Below are 16716 nucleotides of genomic sequence, written 5' to 3'. Positions count from 1 at the left end.
TCACTCATGTTTGGCACAAATACATTCAATTTCAATTTCTGACTCAATCCAATACCTTTGCGGCAATAGCACACAATCTCTTGGCGCAAAACAAATCATCATGGACACATAAAAAGTGTTAAATTTACAAGCATCATGAGAATGAGATGGAATAGCATTATCTCGGAAGTGAGATCAGATGACCAACTGGTCTAGCAAAACCACTTGATTTACGGTGAGTGATTGTTGATGGTAACAACCAAGATGGAGGAGGAAAGCTCGCTTATGGTCACACTAAATACACTAGGGTTACTGTAAAAGCCTGCCACATCAGTTAGCATATGAAGTATTTATATTTTGACCTTTTTATAGCTGCGTTGAGTCCCATAACATGCTACTTGTGAACAACAAAGCTCTGTGGCATTGTTGTTATTATTATTTATGATAGGGAGAGAATTTTCAAACTGGTAAAGAATGGGGAGGACCAGATGACCAGTTAGACTAACAAAAAGCACGGATAGAAGAACAGGTATATACTGTAAGGAAAGACGTTTTGTTGCACGAAAGAACAGTTTACAGATTAATCCTTTTATGAAGAAGACATACATTGATCACAGCAATGACAGCTTCGTCAGGTAATTTTAAACGTCAGGTTTTCGCAAGTACTTGTTGAAAAGCCAGCCAGACGTGTAGAGTGCATTTCCAGTGCTTTCTACTGGATATACGCTCCTACTCCTTTGCCAATCATTTGTAAGCTTTATCCACTCCCTCCTCCAGTTCTTCAACTGAAAACCGTGTCCCTTCTCTAAACTTTCGATTAAGTATCTGAAATATATGGCTGCTCTTGGGCCATAGTAATCTCATAGAAGCCCACTCCAGTACTTGTTTCCTGAAACATTAAGAGAGATGACAATTACAGGAATGTATTGCAATAGTTATGCAGAAAATTTAATCTCTCTTCAGTGTAATATTGTATGATTTAGATATCCTAGATTTTGTAATCACTAGTCACACCTGTTATGTGGCATGCTTTATGATACTACGGTTTAAGTGGTTGACATATGAAGTCACTTATAACGTGCCATGTTAACAAGTGTGACTAAGGATGGTAAGATTTATGATGAGAGTAACATTTTTCGTCTGATTATAACCAATGTACTAACCCACCCCAATGGGGCAAATTACTTGGTACCGAATGAGCCTATGCCTGCAAGTTCAACTTTAGTGACAATAGATAACAGCAAAAGGCAGAAAAATACCCCCGTACCATAATCTCGAAGCAGACTAGCTTCTTCTGATGAGTTGTCAAACCACATGGTTATCTGAGTTCTTGCATTCCATTCAAACTGCATTATCGAATCACATGGACTAAAACAAGCTGGTTTTCAATGTTATTTGAGTAGAATGCAACAAAGTCAACAGGTTCAAAACCTGTTCTTCCTGTTCTTCATCTTGGGCTAGTTTTTTTGCACTTTCTAGCCAAGGTCCCAAAAGAAAACCATCATGGCAAGCTAAGAGTGTGTCCATATCTTCCACGAGGTCCAGAAACTTCTGGCCAAGGCTGGCCACTCCAACGATATCATTCAATTGATAGGCCTCTATAACCTTTAAGAACAGCTGGTTTGCATATTTTGCGAAAGCTTGTCTGGTTTGGTCAACAAGGTCATACCTAAGCACAGTGGAGGCATGTAGATATGAAAAAGTAGGATGCAAATTAGAAAACATAGAAAAGTGTACGTAACAGGTAGAAGTTAAAGAATTACTTCACACCGTAGGTATTTCAATCCAGAAAAATAATAACCTGTAGGAGATACTTTCTGATAGTTAATCTCCACTTGCAATAAAAAGTTCCAAAGCACGTATTACTTCAGAAGTTGAATACCAGAGATGAGGCTGATCAAATGAATCCCTTACTTCCTCTATGGCTGCCCTTCTTGATTCTGATTTTCCATATCGGTTAGACCTTTCATGCAGTACGAATATAAAGGAAGGATCAACATCGGGGAATGCCACAATTACATCCCTGTTTTTGTCCTGTTCTCATATCACAAGGATTCAGATTGAAACGAAAAATTAATGTGTGAAGAATATCTAATGGGTAATTGCAACTCAAACTCGGTCAAGCAATACTCATGCAGTAAATAACTATGGCATCAAAATTGGAAATGAAATAATGACAAGTAATATAAAGCATGCATTGGGGGAAACTATTTGGATTTATAAATGGTCAAACTGATGCATATTTGCAAAAGTTGAAAGCAAAAGCTTTTAACTGCTGGAATTATAAACTGGATGGCTATATTATTTTACAGTAAAAAACAAATAAAGCAAGTTACGAGAACTTACATAGGCACCATCAGTGCAGTTGTACACAGTGTGGTATAATATGTCCCAGGCATCTTGTATTAAAGGAACTGATCGGCCATAGCGTCTTGTTGAATGTACGTGAATCCACAACTGAAATAAGGATGATGGGGTCAAATTTAAAATTCAATGTTTCAATTTTCCCTCTAAAACCATATGCTCCATATGAAAAACGAAAGGTGAGCAATTCAGAGTTGATTAAAGATTTTTTTAATAAGAAAGATAGTTTTGAAGGGGCTTATAAAAGCACAAAATTTGCAGAACAATTAGAAATAAGTACTTGAACGCACTGTAAGCAGCAGGTGAATACATACAAGCCCGTGAAGAAAAACGATGTAAGCTCTCAGGGATTCAAGTCTTGAAATGAAATCCTCTAAATACCAAGAAAGAATGTCCAAGATTTTAGGCTAATATTTAAACAAGGTAGACATTTCCAAGTGCCACTCAAGGAAATTTAGGCAGACAGCATGGGTTTCAAGGAACGCCTCTTAGTCCATAATGTGTATATTTGTACCATTAGGAAGCCTATTCTTTGATAACTACTTATTATATTCTGATTGTAATTTAACTTTCCAATTGTAAACTGCAATGGTTGATGAATAAAGTAGGCAGACATTGTCAGTCAGGTAAAAAACTTAACATTACCTTGACATCAACTTTGTTGTGTTGAAATGCCATTTCAGACATAAGTTCATAAACCACAGGATTCTGTTCTATACCTTCCATTGACATTCCAACACCAACCTTTAGGTAAGTAAAAAGGTGAAGTCAGAGATACACAATCTAAACAAAAATAGAAAAATGCTAGCAGAGAATTACCACTAGTGATACCAAGTACGGATATCTCTTCTTGAAATTCTTTTATGTGCATGCACAAAGTATGGACAGAAAGAGGGTGGGGGTGGTATGCATGATCATGTTATATTTTTGTTAAAACTCTGGCCAAAGAAAGGGGCTCCAAGTAAAACAATGTGAAGTGTGAATGCTACAAATTATACCTTCCCAGTAAAACAATGTAAACTCACATCTATTGATCCACCAATGGTTTCACGGTATAGAGGTGATTCTACAAACGGTAGCACAAATTGGCTGATAAGAGTATGATGAGAAGCAGGGTGTGACAGCTAAGAATTTAAGTTCATCATCCCCAATACAAAACCCTTCACTAATTAAACAATCAATATCTTGGTCTTAGTTCATATTGTGAGAGTATTAATTACTCCTAACCATATGAAATTTCAATTAATAACTTCTCCACAAGATAATTCAAATACATCAAAGCACCTTTAACTGGTAAAAATATGAAGGGACGAGACTAATAACTTGCAGTAGAGATCAAATGCAGCTAAAATGTTGTTTAACAATGATGATTGACAAGATGTGGTGGCAAAATCTTATGACATGAAAAACCAATTGATAATATGTTTAAGAAGGGAAATCAGAATGGACAAACTTGCCATCGTTAATTTTTCACTTTTAGAAGCATCAACGGGTCCAGATGCTATTGCATCTAAAATTCCATACATCTCAACATTTCCTGCGAAATTGTGCAGCATACACCTGTAGAGTAGAAAGATAACAAATTAAAAAAGAAGCCAAAGGGAAAATGAGAAAATAAAAATTTACCAGATGGCTCAGGCACTGAATGAGCTGAAAAACCAACATAAAAGGTAGATAGGAGGACATTGCGTATATATTAAAGCATCCATGAAAATCTATTCAGAGTTGTTTTTTAAAGTTTTGCCAAGCAGGTCAACTTGCTGGACTAATTTCAAATAGCTTGCATAACATTCATTCTTTTTAATACTCTTGTATACATTCTAGATGCAAATGGGAACAATGGAATGCAGTCTCTAGTTCAGGGCCAAACTCAACCAAACGCCAGCTCTGAGTTTCAATTATTGGGAAAAAAAAAAAATTTATATTGGAATACTAACATTATAGAAGCTTTTATATGCCTAAAGCCATCATACTCCATGAAAATTATTGAACAGATATAAGAGTGGTTACTGATTAAGGGTCAATCCAGTATTCGGTGTCCATTATCATCAAGCATCCTGCACACTCATTCTCAATTAGAAATTTGCATCCTATATATCATTGTTAACTAGGAAGGGAACAATGACTTTCCATATGTAAGGAACACCATAAAACTTTTCTGAAGTAATCCATAAGGGTTTCACTTCCGCAAACAGATCAAGGACTACTAGCTTCCCCACAGGAACAGAGTGTAAAAGTGCCTGAAAACAAGGATAGGATACTGTCACCCAAAAGCATGACATTGAAGGGAAATGGACAAAAATATGATCAAACGTCTTCAGAATAATATATTCTAAAGGATATGACATGAAAGCAGGATTGAGAACATCAGATATCAAGAGAAAGAGGAAATTTCCGTCAGTTATATCAATGAACTTTTCATCCTTTATTTTTAGGTGCAGATGCTTTCCCACCACTTCTCAAATGAAATGAGGAAATGGGTTAAACTGATAATGCTTTTATTATTTTTTTTATGACAAGGGAATCACTCCATGGTAGAGCCCTTAGAACTCACCCATGGAGCCTAAGCTCCTAGGGAGACTAACACAACAACCCACCGCCATGGCCTCCCACTTAAATCACAGTTTGATTCCAGGGGGAATTGAACCTGTGAATTTGGGCACGTGCACACAAGTTCACCTTTACCACTTGGACTACCCACGGGTGGGTTAGACTGATAATGTGCTTTAAAAAATGCATTAATAACAAGAAAAGTGATGAAAAAGCAAGCATATTATAGATATAACCTTCATTTGTGAAGGCCTCCAAAAGGGATCGTATGAAAACAGCCACCCCTAAAAAAAGAGAATTTCAGATCCAAAATAAAGTCAGTTGGCAATGGAAAGCAACTCTAGAAGCCTAACAACGTATGAGAAGCAAAGGCCACAGGATTCATGACCAGTAGATCTGCATGCCAATTTCGACTGAAAAAAAAGAAAAAAAAAAAAACAGTGCATAAACTACATTGAATCAGAAGGTCAAGGAAAACAACTTCTCCTAGGAAACCTAAAATAGAAAGCAATTATTTCACCTGCATTAGCTAGACAGCATCATTATCACCACGTTGCATTCCCCTAAATATTGTACCACCTAATGAAGATATATAATCTGGGTCATCCACAGGTGGAGTGTTCTCGTCAAAAGTATCGCTTAAGTAGATTCAGAAATCATTACATGATATGATATAAATTCAAGAAAGAATATTTCCAATTTCAAGAAAAGGCAAATAGATTGTAGAAATCAAAAAGAAAGATGAAGCATGGACAGTTATTACATAAAAATGCATTGCAGCATATTTCAAATTCAAAAAAGAAAAATGCACTGACAACAATCATGTACAAATGGTATTCCACATATGCTAGCACTGACTATCCTTAGACGATTAGTAAGTCAGGCCTTTAGTTACGCATAAAGGCTGATTTCAAGGCAAAGAATTCCAACCCCTTAGTTAATCATTTTGTTTCGTACTCATCCAGATAAGCTAAGGTTTTTCAAGAATAGAAGTTACAAAAAGAAAAAAGAAGAATTTTAATAGCAGGAAATAAGACTGTAAGAGAATAACTTACCAGTTGTATATGTGACTAGTCCTTCCATATTCTGGCCAAGAAGGCAATTTAAAAAATGTCAAAAATTAAAAATACTAGTCTTCATTAGCACACATGCATGTAAGACCCAACTAGTTTCATATGAAAAGACATACTTAAAGAGGGGAGGAAAAGGGATATGGCTCGTGCACCTTTCAGTTGTTGCTCAATGAATGCTCTCCCAATCTCAATAAATAGGGAATCAGTTGCATCAAGAAGATAAGTGCAGCACCACTTGAGGTCACTCTTAACTGAGAACCTAAAGCAGGATCAGGAAAGAGAAGATGAGTCCTCATCTTTTACCCAAAAAAAAAAAAACTAGAAGCTACCCATTTATGTAGAATAAGAATTAACAAAATAGATTCACATCAGCAAGTTTTCTAATGCAATAGGAAGAAAATGATACAGCAGTTAAAAATCTTAAGTGCTCAAGCCCTGTGTTGGGTTTTGAGGCCTTCAGAACTCATATGGCTCTCGAAGGTATGTCAAACAGTATGTCAAACCAAGGAAGGATTCCCCTCAGTTCTTTTACATGGCAACAGTCCTTTTATTCCAACTCCATTCCCATATTTTCTGTTTTTTTCCTTTGGAAAGGCTCTCCAAGTCCACTCCTCCACCAATGCACTTTCTTCACAAGTAAGGAAACCAAGGAGTCCTTGCAACAAAGTTTCAAATTCTATCTATTTTGAAATTGCTCCATCATCCTTGAGATGGGGGGCACATGTTTACTGACTGAACTTAACTAGGCCTATTTAGAACATAAGTGCATTTGGTTATATATGTAAAGGCAAAAATTGGCTAGGATTAGATGACTATATGATAAGACTTATCTTATCATTATATTTGAAATTGTTGTTTAGATAAGTCATTGAGGTAAAAATCGAGTCCATGAGGATCTGCATTATCCAAAACAGAAGCTGAACAGATTTCAATCACTACAGAAGAGTGTTATCGCAAAATGTTAGCAATTCGTCAGGAGATGTTCTTACGATAGATTCTATCCATCAGCAGAATCCTACTTCAACTAGAACTCTTTCCAGATTGTTTATTTAGGAGATCCTATTGATTAGAATCTGTAGAGATTCAGATCTACATAATTTCTAGAGCACTTTTTAGTGCATATTTTGGTGAGAAAATTTCTTAGTGAATTTTCATATTTGTGATCTTGCATTGTGTGTGATCGTGCTTCAAGTGTGAAAAATCATCGAATGGATTTCAGTCACTGGAGTTCCAGGAGGGAAGTCAATAGTTTAAAGATCGCCAGAAGTGCTGGCTGCTATTGCGGTAAAAGACAAATGAGTCATTTGTCTTGACAAGTAAGAGAGTCAAGTTACAAAAGTTTTGTAATTGAGAATTACTTGTAATTGATTTTTAAACAATAAAATTGACTTTCCTAGATTTGGCTACCCCGTAGGGTTTTACCTTTAAAGAGTTCTTTAAAGGATTTCCCTTCGTAACCAATCGTTGTGTCTTGCAAGTTTGATTATTTATTTTGAGTATTTGATTCGTTATATAATCTTGATAATTGAGATCTAACCACTTTGTTCAAAGAAATTGGTAGACAATTTCGTAGTTTTACAGGGGTACTTGGGGAATTTCAATATATTTGAAAGCCCTAAACGGCCCATCTAAAATTCTTGACCTTTTTAGTCGTCAAGAAAAATAAAAATCAATTTGCAAAACATTTTGGTATCATGGTATCTGTTGGAAATGATCATGCCTCCAAAGAGATCTTTTGAATCATATTCCAACCCTTTGAGTCACCAACCCTGAGTGATGGAAATCCCTGGAAAGGCATGATGCAATCCCCTAAATTAGCAAGTTTCAGAACGTGAACTGTTATTGAGGGGTGGAATTCCATGGCCCTCAGCGAGAAGCTAATAGATGCTAGTTCACATGTCAAGCTTGCACATACAGTACTTACCAATTTCCTAAACGTATTATCTTTGCTGATGGAAATATATACTTTAACGCCACAGGAACATTGCCAGAAAAGGCTGGAAGAACTGAAAAACAAAGTTTGCATGCATTAAGATTATTATCCACACAAGGGGAAAATGAAAGTATCCATGCAAAAACTATCTTCCCAATTCAGTACTGATTTTTATCAAGATGAATGGAAACCGAAGGTTGATGCTTCATTATTTCAAATCTACCAAAAAGATGCCTAATCTAGCAACTTGAAGGTCAGGATAGAATACATGTCACTTGATTACCTAATAAACTAACCTAATCACACACACTTTGAATCCGCTTAATATTCTCATAGAATTGGCCATTTAAACCATAGCGAGAAATTGAAAATAAGGAAAGCAATTGAAACTAGATATTAAGGGATCATTGGTACCTGGGGTCATTCCAAGTTCATACATTCTGAATAGAATTTTCTTCTGCAGAATCAGCTGTTGGTCTAACCAACTTTGTGGGAGTGGTCCACCCCAGCTGTAATGAAGATGTTATGAGTTAAAATGCAGAGAAACAAAAAAAACAAAATAAATAGGTACAACAGAGACTAGTTTTCATGGATTATGCCACGGGTGCCTATGACTAAAAAAGCTTATCCTAAAAGTAACTTCGGACCAATTGGTCAAAGTAATATAACTACTGAGAAGCATGAATGCATTTATCATTTTTTTTTTATATCCGTGGGTGTCCGGGCCAGCTTGCGCACACCTCAACTAATCTCATGAGACTCTGAAGTTACTGGCCAGGTAAACCTCCAGTGGCCCTAAGGGAACTCGAACTGGTGACCATTGGAGAGAAAACTCAAGGCCTAACCAACTGAGCTACCCCTCAGGGTTAATGCATTTATCATTTCAATTCTTTAATATTATAACTTTCTTACCACAAAATTGAATAGCCTTAAACAACAATTTTACTACAGCTAGCATTATCACCAAAAAAAAAAAAAAAATTAAAAGTATGTAAAGTTGCTAAACAGAAACCAGAATGCTGGTTATAAGTAAAAACAAATAAATACATAAATTTTCACAGGAAATTAATGTATGCCTACAACAGATAACAAATAAAAACAACATGAAGATCTACAAACTTACACATGCAAATTTCCCATTCGTGACCATGCAAGAAATGCAGGGCCTCCAAAGAAATCATCCAAATCTGTTTTGCTTACATTTTTTTTTTATAAATAAACAATTTTATTGATCAAAGAAAGGCAAAGTCTGAATTACAACTCTACTGCCCTGCTTAGGTAGGCACACTAGAGGCAAGAAATTCTTGAAGGGCCATGCCATTAAAATCTACAGCTATGGCCCATCTACAAAGTTCTAAAAAATAAGAGTTTAAGCTCCTCCAGCGATCTTTCCTGGTCTTCGAAGGTCCGATCATTTCTCTCCCGCCACAAACACCACATAATGCAAATAGGGATCATCTTCCACAAAGCTTTAATCTGTTGTCTGCCTCTTATGCTTGGCCAACTAGCCAACGCTGCTTCCACGGTTTTAGGCATCACCCAAGCCATCACCACACGGGCAAAGACCTCATTCCATAGAACCCTTGCTACGTCACAATGCAATAGAAGATGATCTACCGACTCACCCCCACCTTTACACATGCAACACCAATCTGCAATGATGGTCCTTCTTTTCCTTAAATTATCAGTGGTGAGGATCTTTCCCAGGGAAGCGGTCCATACAAAGAACGAGGCTTTGGGCGGTGCCTTGTTTTTCCAAATCTTTCTCCAAGGATATTGATTATTGGCCTCTGGATTGAGGGCCTTATAGAAGGAACGGACTGAAAAAATGCATTTTCTTGCTGGAGTCCACCACATGACATCCTCTTGCTAGCTATCCATTCTTATGGAGTATATGGCGCTGTAAAAATCTGCAATGCTACTTATCTCCCAGTCCTGAGCCGCCCTACTGAAGTTAATGTTCCAAATAATCTGTCCCCCCGATATTTCCATAACATCCGCCACTGAGGCTTCCTTTGCACTGGCCAACTGAAATAGTGAAGGGTACACATCCTTTAGAGCCCTGTTTCCACACCACATGTTGCTCTAGAATTTTATCCTGGACCCTGCCCCCACCTGAAGCTTAGCAAAACGGTTAAAAACCCCATAGCCTCTTCTAATATGTTTCCATAACCCAACTCCATAGGCTCCTCTGACTTCTTTAGTGCACCAATCCCCCCATAATCCACCATATTTCTTCACAATAACCAACTTCCATAGAGAGTCTTGTTCCCTAGCAAATCTCCATAACCATTTGCCTAGTAATGCCCGATTGAATACCCTTAAATTCCGAACCCCCAAACCTCCCCCCGAAATAGTGAGGCACACCTGATCCCACTTGACCAAGTGGAATTTGAACTCGTCCCCCAGACCTCCCCACAAGAAATCTTGTTGGAGCTTCTCAATACGGGCTGCCACACTTGCTGGAAGTGGAAATAGAGATAAAAAATAGGTAGGTAGGTTAGATAATGTACTCTTGATCAAAGTGATCTGTCCACCTTTTGACAAGTACATTCTCTTCCACTCCGCCAAACGTCGCTCTATTTTCTCAATCACAGTATCCCACAGCGAGGAAGCCCTCGAGGCACTCCCCAACGGGAGTCCCAAGTAAGTCATAGGAAAAGAAGATGTTTTACAGCCCATAATTCTTGCCAACTGGCGAATATTAGAAACTGTCCCAATTGGCACCAATTCAGATTTTTCCAAGTTTACCTTCAAACCGGATACCGCCTCAAAACAAAAAAGTAAGGCCTTTAGGACTTGCACCTGGCTTTGTTCCGCTTTGCACATGATCAAGGTGTCATCTGCAAACAGTAAGTGAGAAATATTAAGAATACCCCTATTCGGGGTTCCGATCGGAAAACCTTCTATAAGGCCATTCACAACCAGTGCCGAGAGCATCCTGCTGAGAGCCTCCATGACTAGGACGAACAAGAAGGGTGACAACGGGTCCCCTTGTCTCAATCCACGTGAGCTCTAGAAGAAGCCCACTGAGGCACCATTTATCAGCACAGAAAATTTTGCCGAGGATATGCACCAACGAATCCAAGCTCTCCACCTCTCCCCAAAACCACACCTCCTAAGTAAATGAAGGAGGAAATCCCAATTGACATGGTCATATGCCTTTTCCATGTCAAGTTTACACATGATTCCTGTTTTCCCAGCTTTCAGTTGACTATCAAGGCATTCATTAGCAATTAAGACTGCATCTAGGATTTTTCTTCCCTTAACAAAAGCATTTTGCGGTTGTGTCACAATCTTCCCCAATACCTCGCTCATTCTATTCGCAAGTACCTTGGATATTATCTTGTACACCCCATTCACTAGACTAATAAGGCGAAAGTCCTTAATCTCTGTCGCCCCCACCTGCTTAGGAATCAAAGTAAGGAACGTAGTATTAAGACTTTTTTCAAACTTTCCAGCCCTGAAAAATTCCTGAAAGACCTTCATAAGATCATCCTTAATCACCTCCCAACAGTCTTGAAAAAAGCCCATTGAGAAGCCATTTGGTCCTGGTGCCTTGTCCTTAGCCATTTTCCTTCATGAACCTCTCTCTCATCGAAATCCCTTTCCAAGCGTGACACGTCGCTCACATCAATGGTATAAAAATCCAACCCATTCAGTGGAGGCCGCCAACCTACCTGTTCCTCTAATAAGTTTTCATAGAATTCCAAAACATGATTGTGGATAACCTGCTCGTCTCTACACTCCACACCATCCACTTTCAGCGCCTCAATATTATTATTTCTCCTGTGCGAGTTAGCAATTCTATGAAAGAAACTTGTGCTCCGATCCCCTTCCCTCAACCACAATGCCCTGGATTTTTGACGCCAAGACATCTCTTCTAGTAGGATCAACCTCTCAACTTCAGCTACCAATTCAACCTTCCTCTCTTTCTGTTCCTGAGTGAGTTGTTGTAGTTCTTGTAGTCTCTCGATCTCCTGGATTTTTAGCAACTTTATTTTTTTGTTTTCCCCTACATTGCCAAAAGACTCTAAGTTCCAAGCTTTGAGATCTCTCTTGAGAGCTTTCAATTTTGCCACAAAAATAAAGCTGGGGGTACCTTGGAACTGGTAAGAAGACCACCACTGTTTAATCCTATCCACAAACCCTTCCGACTTCAGCCACATATTCTCAAATTTAAACGGCCGGCGACCCTTGTGAATTCCTCCACAATCAAGCAAAATAGGCCAATGATCCGACCCAATGCGGGGCATGCGCTTCTGCCAGACCTCCGGAAAATGGCTTTCCCACTCTGGTGAAATTAGGAACCGGTCTAGTCGAGACCATGTCTGATCATTAGACCAAGTAGCGGAGCCCCCTGCTAACGGCAAATCCACCAAGTTCAAGTCAAAGATGCACTCCGAGAAAGCCTCCATTGCCGGCCGTATTCTTCTAATTCCCGAGGTTTCGCTAGGGAATCTCACTACGTTAAAATCTCTGCCTATACACCAAGGGAGTTCCCACCAACTATGAATCCCGGCAAGCTCGTCCCATAACAAACTTCTGTCCGTGTCTAAGTTGGGACCATAAACACCTGCAAAAGCCCACAAAAAGTTATCTGCTACGCTCTTAAAAGAGCATGCCACTGTGTAATTGCCTATGAAATCCTCAACCCTTTCAACCACACGTCTATCCCACATCACCACAATCCCTCCCGACGCCCCATTAGATGCCAAGAAAGCCCAATCTACATGTACCCCACTCCATAAACTACATACAATTCCCCTATCAATAAATTTCAACTTAGTTTCTAGCAAACACACGATGTCCGCCTTCCATTCCCGAATCATGTTTCTAATCCGCATACGCTTGTCAATCACGTTATGCCCACGGACGTTCCACAACACTATTTTTGGCTTCATTGAGAAGAGGCCTGCCCCTTCCCTTTCACTCTTCCCGGACTAGCACTACCCTCCGTGTTCAACGACCACATCAATCTCTTGAGTTCCCGATGCTTCTTCGCTTCTCCCTTATTTTTTTGTTTGTGCCCTGCTTCGATTGCTGTAAATAAGGCAAAGAATTGCTCCTCATATCTATCGCTATCGATCCCCACCAATTTCTGAATTTCTTTTACCTTATGGAAAACCCAATCAGAAACATTGGGTTGAGATGGAAAACAGAAGCTCAACGGAGTGGGCTCCTCCATTCTGGTCAGTTGATTTTCGTGGTCCTCCCCTTCCAAAGAGATATCTTCCATACCCACTCTACTACCCTCTTCAGATTCAGCCAGATCCAACTCAACCGAGAGCCTCAGATCACCCGAACCTTCCACCTCCCCTTCCTCCACCTCAGTGTTACTAAATGGTTGAACTGAGAAATCCAATCCACCTTCCTCCTCTTGTTCTGTCGAAATCAGCATCTTCTGACCTCCACACTGCGGGAAAAGGCCATCCAACGATACCGGGGTGAAGAAACTCAGATTCGACTCTGGGTACTGTACACCCATGGCCGCCGGCACGTCGCCGGAATAACCCACTCTCTCCGTCGGCGTCGTCTGTGGGTTTGCCGGTACCCAGTCTGTCGCCGGAGAGCAAGGCACGATCTCGGGAGTTACCGAGACATCGTTGCTGTGTATCGGGTCAAGAGGATGGGTCGCCGGGTGTGTGGACTGGCCGGGTATGATTTTTACGAGTGGGCTGGACTGGGACGGCCCAGGCCCAGGCCCAGTTCCCACGAGTCCCCATGAAGAGCCTAACGTGGCCTGCTTGGGCCGAGCCTGGCCCATGGCCTTATTCGAGTATTGAGGCTGGTATCCCTCTTGCAGCTCAACTTGCGGCCCAACAAACACCTGAGGCCCAACTCCCAATCTCCCTTCCCTTATATCTTCCTCCTCACCCCCCCTTTTATCCTTTCTGAGCCCGACGAAAATCTTCAGTTCCTCCATTTCCTGCTGCATTTTCCTTATTTGGCCCTGCAACTCCAACAGACGCCTGCTGCTCACCCACATTTCTTGCCCGACCATTGGCCTGCCATTTCCTGGACCCCAGACAGGTTGAGGGGCTCGAAGCACCACCCTGTCAGCATCGTTTACGCCTGGCCTGATCACACCATGGTTTGGTTTCACCGCCGTGAGAGCCTCCACGTACGAACGGTTGGAAGGATTTCCTTCCCTTGCCCGTCTGTTCATCTGAGTCCCTGAAACTCTTCTAGCCGGTTCCCTTATCTGGGTCATCTCCACAGCAAGCTCCTTGAGGTATCTCCATCCCCAGCCACCTACACCTTCAGGGAAACAGAGTACACACTTTCTTCCTACCTGCCCGTACTCTGCTATCGACAAGTATCTCCCTCGGTTATTAGCACAACGTTGGGCTACAAAGCTCCTATATCCCTCCCTTACTACCGAATAAACCTCCTTTCTCTACCCTCTCAAACATTCCTCCAGAGTTCTCACAAACCACAGCGCTGTGTTGCGACACACCACCATCTCATATTTGTCCTTCCAGCCCTGTTCAGTGATGCGTATATTAATTCCCTCTTTCGTAAGCATGATTCTTTTAGCCTCTACTATTACTTCTCTAGACAAAGCCATTCGTATCACCGTAGTAGCTACGATAATCTGTTAACGATCACCGGAGTTCTACATGTGTACGGAGAGAAAATAGCTTTGTGTACGGAGAGAAAATAATTTGTTTTGCTTACATTAAATTGAATAAATACTAGATGGTTAGAAAAGCAGACATCCAGGGGTGCTAAATTAGTTCTAACACAATTCTCGAACTCATGAGTTTGAATCTTTCAAACTCATTGGGAGGCATAAAGCCAACCAAAGGAAATCACCTGGAAAACCTTCTGCCAAATAGCTTCTTGTCCTGTAAATGCCAGCGGCAAATTGATACCTTGGAGCGCCATCCAATCAATTTCCTTTTCCCATCTTTTCCAGTCCCACCAAGCAAAAGAATCTTCCAATAACGGATGAAAGAAAGCAAAAATAAAATAAAATAATAATCAGAACACTTGAAATTAGAGGCCGTAAATGGTTTCAGTCACAAGTATTCTAGAAAAGTAAACACTGTTTGATTAGAGAATCTTACAGCTAGATGTAGCGGCATTCTGATAGTAGTTCCAAGGAATAGGTCTCTGGACCAAGATACCAGTACCGTTAACTCTGGGAAGCAAGCCAGCCCTAGGTACTGAAAATAGTTGTGCGCCACCAGTTTTATCCCAAGATATATGTGAACCACACTGATGCTTCAAATACCAGTGCAGACCAGCCAAAATCTCCACTCCGGAGAACCCAGAAATTCTATTTTTAAGTGTTGAAAGTCACATATTAACATGTATCAACCACATAGTCTTCATAACGCATGTGATGATACTTTACAGGATGATATACCATCGATTTACATGCATTTTATACTTGTGTATTCGATAAATATTTCAAAACAAGTCAAGATGATAGCGTGCCATCCAAGTAAAACAGCACAAAAGTTAAGATCACAGGAAGAAGTCAACATAAAAGAACAGATAAACTATTCAGCAGAGACAATCCATTTGTAGTCAATGAAGAAATCTCACAGAATTTCTGGATCCCCGAGTCTAATGAACGAAGGATTGTTCTTGATTATGAAGCAAGACTCCCCACCGTATTTCTCCTGTTCAAATTCAAATAAATGAATGAGTGAGAGACACCTCTTAATCGTAATTTTTTTTTTTTTTTTAAATTGTTATTATGCGGAGTATACTAGAAACTAGAAGCAGAACAGACTATATACTGACCAAGACGATTAAATATAAACACAAGTCTGCATTTTATCTTCAACGCCAACAATAAAATTTACAATCTAATTATATATGCATGTACATCTCTGCAGACTCTGCGTATTAATCTATGAGTATGTATACTTGCACATGCACATATACTTTTAGTTTTGAAGCCTTCGAATAAATTTCTGAGCAATCCAACGGAGCAATAAAGTTGAATTTGACTAACTGAAGGTCAATAAGTAGTTTCAGCTTTTTCAGTTACAAGATGATCAAAGCTCAAAAAGTAGCTTTCTCAAATTTTCTTCTCTCTAGGTTTCTAGGCAGCCAAGCGGAGCACAAAGGAAAAAAAAAGGTTTGACGAAAACGAAAGAGCTTGGAGACGATTTGGAAGTCGAAGCTAGAAAAGTGTGAAGGAAGCAGCCGGCGGAGAACGGCGCGAGCTGCGGCGACTTGGAGCGAGGGAGGAGCTCGCTCCCGGTCCTGGAGTTCGAGAAGCCGCGAAATGTAGCCGAGTCCGATGGTCGATGAGTGAACCAAGGAAAAGTTGGTGCAGAGGAGGAAGACAAGGGAGAGAGAAACGGCGGAAATCCAGGAATCCATGGCTGGTGATGGAGGCGAAGAGACAGAGAGGGGGAGAGAAAGTGTCTTATAGAGAAAATGTGCATGGTGACGAACGCAGAGAGAACGTGAGAGAATCTTGGGCGAGACAGAGAGAGTTGGTTCAGGCCGGTCTTGGCAGAGAGCCGAATGGAAAATTATCAGTTATTCATGATTGATTGACTTTGGCTATTTTGATTCTACCAAAATATCGAATCATTACAAATTTACAAATTATGGGAAATGTCGTTTATCCTAAATTGTATATATTAATTATTTAAATATAAATTTATTTAAAATATTTAGCTCTTACAACACTTTCTCGATCCTCTCGTTTTCAAGTTGTTTTTAAGAATTTTTTTGTTTTAAACTGGACTCGGACCCAGATGGGAATGGGCCTGCAATGCGATTGGGTCCGCTGGAACCATGGACTTGGATTGGCCTTTATGGACTTATCCCGTATTAGATAGTTCG

The 16716-nt window shown here is 39.9% G+C and overlaps 1 pseudogene; it reads right to left on the bottom strand.

The window, feature by feature from the left end:
• Positions 1 to 495: 495 nt before the first annotated feature.
• On the bottom strand, positions 496 to 16424 carry LOC122281840 (annotated as a pseudogene).
• Positions 16425 to 16716: the final 292 nt, after the last annotated feature.

The sequence above is a fragment of the Carya illinoinensis genome, chromosome 11 (genome assembly GCF_018687715.1).
Source record: "Carya illinoinensis cultivar Pawnee chromosome 11, C.illinoinensisPawnee_v1, whole genome shotgun sequence".
NCBI lineage: Eukaryota > Viridiplantae > Streptophyta > Magnoliopsida > Fagales > Juglandaceae > Carya > Carya illinoinensis.
This window is presented reverse-complemented; position numbering and strand designations above follow the sequence as displayed.